Consider the following 6,972-nt stretch of genomic DNA (forward strand, 5'->3'; position numbering starts at 1 on the left):
TTCTAATCCCATTCCTTTGTTTTTTCTTGAGTTGAATGGTAGGTGTTAGTAATAATCAGCATCAGGATTGGGAATAGAAAAAGCAACAGTTCTTGGGAGGCAGTAGAATGAGCAGAAGACTGATGGTAAAGAGTTTGATATGAGTCATTTGGAAAGGTTTTCTGGATGTGAGCCTAAAAGGTTTTAGGAGGAGTCTTCAAAGATGAAAGTAATGTGAATTGGCAATATCTGAAATGCATTTGGTATCTTTCACTTTTCATAACTATTTAATAGCTCTTTGTTTAATGCAAAACAAAATGCCACTACCATTTTGGGTGAGCTACACTTCCTTATTTATAGATTTAGGACTTCTAAGCTCTAAAGTTGAGATTTCCTTATTTATCAAAAGGTTTATAACTCAAGGTGTACACATATAAATATTCATCTACTGATCCTTATGTTAATTTTGAAATCTCTGTTGACAAGTATTTTTTTATATTTTGCTGTTGATATAATTTGGTTATTGGTAATTGTATGAAATATGATCTAATTAGGGCTATTCATACTATCTGTCCTTGAAATTCTAGGTATATTTGACTATCTCCCTTCAACTCCTTATAGTAAGTACAGTGGTTGTATACTACAGAACAGAACAGAAATACAAAATTTTTTATTGGGAACTTTGAGGGCTTCTATGTAGAACTTTCTTTTAGTTCTAGATTTGGACAGTGACACAAAATATGCTTTACTTAAGCAGGTCCTGTTCATTATAAAACAGGTATTTGTATGGCCAGTCTTAAATTTTATGTTTCCTTGTCCCCTTGGTTGTAATGTTTTTCCTATATGATCAATTGTTATGGGAATCAGGAGATGTGGTATGGGGCACAAGAGTGGTGTGAAGCTACTATGTTTGAATTAGGTAGATTTCAAGTCTAGAATTAAGACTGAAATGTACAGAACCTAGACACAGACCTAGAGACAGAACCTAGCGACAGAACCTAGACGCAGAGCCTAGAGAGAGAACCTGGCTGAAGATCCTAGAGACAGAACCTAGACAGAACCTAGACACAGAACCTAGAGACAGAACCTAGAGATGGAACATGGCAAAAGATCCTGGACAGAAACTGGCAACAGAACCTAGAGACAGAACCTAGCGAGAGAACCCGGCTGAAGAACCTAGAGACAGAACCTGGCTACAGAACCTGGATAGAACATGGCAAGAGAACCTGACTAGAACCTGGTGACTGAACCTGGCTGGAGAAACTGGACAGAACCTGGCTGGAGAACCTAGCAAGAGAACATGGACACAGAACTTGGCTGGAGATTGTGGCTAGAGATCCTGACAAGGCTGCTGATCAACTGAACGCTGTCTCGTGTCATTCCTTCTTCGCCGACTCCATCCACACCTTTGGGGACCTCTGGACCTGCTGGGGTCAGACCCCAGCAATTTTCTTTTGTTATGAATGTGCAGTTCATTTGGGTGGAAATCGCACATGCCTTCCTGCAGGTGTGTGCCTGGCATGGTCAGGGAGGGAATTAGGCAAGGGGGTCAGAGGATAAGCAGAAGGGACCAGGCTCCCTGGACAGTTAACTTCTGAGGACAGAAGCCTTGCTTGTGTGTTTCTCTGCCCTCACGTCACCCATCATAGTGGGCAGGAGATCCAGTACTAAGTGAAAAATAGGATTTACAGGCAGAGTTTACATTTGATAGGATTGCAGTGTAAGAATTTTATAGGACTGTGATTTACCCGAGCAGTTGGGGGTTCTGGGGAGAACACTACCTTTTGAGGCTGTCTTAAATGAAATTCTGGGCGGGTTAAACTTGTGGGCACCCCCAGTCCTCTTTCCTGCATTATGATCATGCAGTTTTCCTGAGACCCATCCAGGTGTTTGGTAGCGAGGGTGGCGTGTGCTTGGATGTGATTTGAATATAAATTAATGGGATACAACAATTAAAAAAAAAAAAAGACTGAAATGTTCAATGCAGTATTCAAGCACTGTGAGGAAAACCTAGAGTTAAAAGATTTTTTAAAATGAACCTTACATGAAGTAACTTTGTTCTTAGTAGAATGTTTGGTTTGGGTAATGAGCATGAGCAAGAATCATATACACTATGGTAATTGGAAACTACAACAAAGCTTTTCACAACACTTGATTTTAGCCAAAAGGCCAAGAAGTAACAACAAAGCTATTCACAGATGACTAGAAGCAGATTCTGCTGATAACATTAACTACAAAGGTGAAGTTTCAGTGGCTTATAAGACCATCAAAATTCAACGGTAAGAGAAGATACTTATTCACAGCATCCTTTTATTTTAAAAATTTTGTTCAGATGCCTCACAAGGTCAGTGAGAAACACATGTTAAATGAACTGCTCCCTTGGCTTTCTTCAAGGCTTCATTTAATGAAGGCACACAAATAAAATGTCCTTTTTTTTCCTTTTAGTTTTCAGGGTGTAGCCAAGCAGAACCTTTGAATAAGTCATCCATTTTCATATTTTCTGGAATAGCATATTTATATGATTTTTTGAATATTTTTTCATTACCTTTGAAGCTCAGTTTGAGTGCCAATAGGTTTCTGACACACTAATATGTCAGTTCTGCCATCAGTAACAATATTAGCCAATTTATGGATAAATATTTATTACGGAGAACTTTTTCAGTAATGAGGTGGAAACTTTTGAGTAAATATGAGATTAAGAGGTTTTCTCTGGTTGTTCCCCACAGCTGTAAATTAGTAAGAGGTGATGAATAAATTTAGATTCAAAGAACTAAAAAAGTAACGTTTACCTAACAAATCATAACATGCAACATTTATTTGTTTTCTTTTTTTGGTGATGAGGAGGTAAGGTGTGAGGGTGGCCTAAATGTGTAATATGAATTTGAGAGAACTTCTATTTAATACTTTTAAAAATATTTTTTACTTATGGTAAAATACACATAAACATTTACCACTTTTTTATTTAAAAATATTTAAGAATATATTTTTATTGATTTTTAGAGAGTGGAAAGAAGAGAGAGAGAGAGAGACATCAATGTGAGAGTGCAGCATTGATTGGCTGCCTTGCCCTCTACCAGGGATCAAACCTGCAACCTGGACATGTGCCCTGACCTGGAATTGAACTGGTAACCTTTTGGTGCACAGGATGAAGTCCAAGCAATGGAGCCACACCTGCCAGGGCCCATCTTAATCATTTTTTAGTGTAAAAATTAGTGGCATTAAGTCTACTCACATTGCTGTGCAGTCATGGTCACCTTGCTTTATCTCCAAAACTCTCATTTAATACTGTGTGTGTGTGTGAGTGTGAGTGTGTGTGTGTGTGTGTGTGTGTGAGAGAGAGTGTGTGTGTGTGGTGAATCCTCATGTCTCTAATTCAACCTGCAAGTGTGGAGATCACGAGATCTGCTTTATAACAAAAGTGAATCATGCTAAAAGTAGAATTTAGTGATGTACCGTTGGCATGAGTAGAAAAAGGTGAAAAAGCAAGTGGACCGTAATTTCAAATGAATTTGTGGTAGGAGGTAAGCACCATTTATCTAAAAATATACGCCATCTGGCCTTGTCCTTACAAAATTTCCATCCCTATAACCTTGCTCTTTGTTTAATTAGCAAAAATTAAATTAGATGCTGGGCTGCATGCTGCTTTAGCTACAAATTGGACGAAAGGGCAGAGGTCATTGTTTCTATTCTGGGATGGGAAGAGTCTCTTCACAGCTCTCCGGAGGTTTGATGACCCCTTCTTGCTAAACCTTATACATGCCTCGCACGTCCACAATAGGCAGAAGAATTTTAGGTCATAAAGAGGTCTTTCTTTTCCCAGGCAGAGGCTTTCATTCCACACATCCTCCATGTCCAGAAAATTGCCGAGAAGGATGAGCAGCTGATGCCAGGACCAGAGATCAGGGTAGTCTGATCTAGCTGGGAATCTTCAAGAAGGTATCTGTTTCCTTTTGTACCAAGGGAGAACTTAACACTGACACTACAGGGCAGAAATGCGCTGAAGGGAGGCCAGAAATGGGAAAAGCATGTATTTTCCCATATGCAGCACGTCCTCTAATAGCGCCGTTTTGTTCAAAGTTATTTTATTATAACATTCACGAGATGCCATAGGAACTTAACTCTTGTTTATATTGATTAACCTATAGTAACATTGGTTTCATTATATATCATTTCACTTTAAGTTGCAGAACCTATGGACAATGTTAAGTGAGGACTTACTATAATTAACTCATTGAACGGATTGGTAATGTAGTATATTTTCAAACATTAGGTCAGGAACCATTAATGATGGTGAAATCAATTACTACCAACATTTCAATAAACAAACAAATAAATAAAAGAGAATAGAGAATATTATAATGAGTACTGCTCCATGAAACATTCTTTTCGATGTGTATGTGTGAATATATTTGTTTATGTGTGTATGTGCAGGTGGGTATTATCGGTGTCTGTGTACAACAAAAAATGTATCTACCAGGAAGACACTGAGAAAAAAGTTTGAATATACTGAAGTCAGAACTGCTTGCTTCTAATTTTACAGAGTCTAACTTCTTTAAGGTATTCACTAACATCTGGGTGCAATTAAATCGTATCTGTAAACTTTTAAATAATTATTTTTAACTCAAGATAATGACATACTAGTCAGTATGTGGAAATGGTAATTCACTACTAAAATAGCTAGCATTCATAATATTTCCCAGTGTTGTTCTAAGATTATTCTATGTATTGCTCCTTACTATAATTCTTTGTGATAGGAAACTTTACCATCCACATTATACAGGTTAAAGAATGAAGGCACTGACAGCTTTAGTGAATTTTCCAAGCTACATAGCTGGTATGTGGCCAAACCAGGCTTCCAACCCAAGCATTTGACTTCCGAGTGCACGGTCTTGACCACTTCTCACTATATTCAACAGAAGTATTTTGTAAGCAATCAACATGATAACAGTGAAGGAACTTCTGGTATCTGTCCTGGCGCCCAGGCACATTAGGTTGTGTGCCAAGGGGTCCGGAAAAAGAGAGGTTACAAGTTACCCAGACATTTCAAGGATATGTTATCATAGATGCAAAAAAGGCAATAGGCCCAGTTAAGGTAAAAATTGACCTTGTCAGGGAAAATACCGGCCTGGGACAGGACTACCACCATAACTGCTTTTTGTTAAGGCTTTAATTTCAGACCATCCTTTGTGGTTACTTTAGGTCTTGAAGTTTGCAAGACGGTCATGCAGACCTTTCCTGAGCTTGTCAGGTTAGCGTGTGGCCTTTTTTTCTTTTTTCTCCACACTATTTGGCGTGGGTGGTTTGAATCACTTTGAACAACAGTAAATATATCTTGTTGGTATTATTCACAGACAAGGCCTCATTATTATCCTGAGGACTTATTATTTGTGGGTAGCAGAAGACTCCCAGCTGCCAGCATGTGGATCAGTGTGCTTGAGGTCTGTTCTGAACCACTCTACCTGCTCTGGAGTTGCAGGGGTGTTAGCAACCATGGAGTGGCCTTCTGAGACTGGTGTATAAATACTCTAGTTTCCTCATACCTAGTGTGGGATGAATTAATTCTGAAGTATAGATTAAATCAGATTCCCTGGTGGATTAAATTCCAGTTGCCTCATATGGCTGGTGGTGGTCATAAAATAACATGGCATTGCAGATCCCAACCTTGTTTTGGCCAGGAACCAATCAGAAGATTGAAAAGTGCTTGCTTGTTGGAGCTTGTTTTATTGTGGCATTTTATAACCCCGGGTAGCCTGTTGGAGGATGAGAGGTGACTTTGGGATGAGCTGTTCCGGCTTACATCCCCTAGAACAACCATTAGACATTTGTGTCTGACCACTGAAGACCCTAGGGTCCTAGAAGAGCTGCAGCTGAATGTAGAGATCAGTTGAGCTGGCCCAGAAAAAAGAATCGTCTGGATGACTAACGGAAGTGTGAGAAGCTATATGTCCATTTCTAAAGTCAGTAGGTGTTGGACTGGTTTGTATGGCACAAATGAGTCAACACACTTGCTTAACAACTTACTCTCTTCTGGCTGCCTTTCCTTACCCATAACTCTCCTTGCTATTGGAGTTTCTTGAACCTTCCAAATAAAGATTCACTTAAATCCTGGCCTCAGGATCTATCTACTTCTTGTGGAACCTGAACTAAAACACTGTTGATTTAATTTTTACACACAATGAAGTCTTTTTTTTAAAGGAATTGTCTGCAGGGATTGTGAATTGTTAAGTGGCACTGAACAAGAAATAGAGCACAAACACACTGTGCCCGTTTGAACTATCCCACAGGGTTCTCAGCCTTGACAAGCTCACAGGTTGGGATATTCTCTGCTTGGAGGACACACTTCCTGACCTCCCCAAACCAGAGTGGAATGCATGATCTCAGTTCTTCCCCCGCATGACAGTGAGAATCCCTTCATAAACCATGAGGCAGAGGGAAACTTGTCTCCCTGGGCTGGAATGAAAGTGCAGATTTGGTCCCACTTCTCTTGGCAATAAATAAGGAAAGGTGACTATTTCTATGAAACTTTATCCTGATTCCTTTTTTCTTTAATCAATTTACTGTCAATGTGATTTGAATGAAACAGTGAAGTTAAAAAACTTAGTGGCTTTATGAATCAAAGAAACTCAATTTCCTTTGGATTTTCCTTAGTAGCAAAAATAAATAGAAAGCTTACGTTCTATTGTAAATGGATAACCAGAAACAGACAACATATCAGATAAAACTGCAAAACAACAACAACAAAAATAACCCCCAAAGATCAACTAATTGTTTTTGATATCATGGTAATAGAATGTGTGTGTGTGAGTGGGTGTGTTGTGTGTGTGTGTGTGTGTGTTTGGGGAGCATGCCAGTTTGGGATAGGAAGAAATTAAAGAAAGGAAGTTACATTTGAAGGGTAGATGTGTTCATAAACTTGTAGATATAATTATTTTATAAATACTTTAATACAAAACATTTTTTAATATGGTTATTTATGTGGCTCAACATTTTCCA

This window comes from Myotis davidii, unplaced genomic scaffold (genome assembly GCF_000327345.1).
Source record: "Myotis davidii unplaced genomic scaffold, ASM32734v1 scaffold187, whole genome shotgun sequence".
Classification (NCBI taxonomy): Eukaryota; Metazoa; Chordata; class Mammalia; order Chiroptera; family Vespertilionidae; genus Myotis; species Myotis davidii.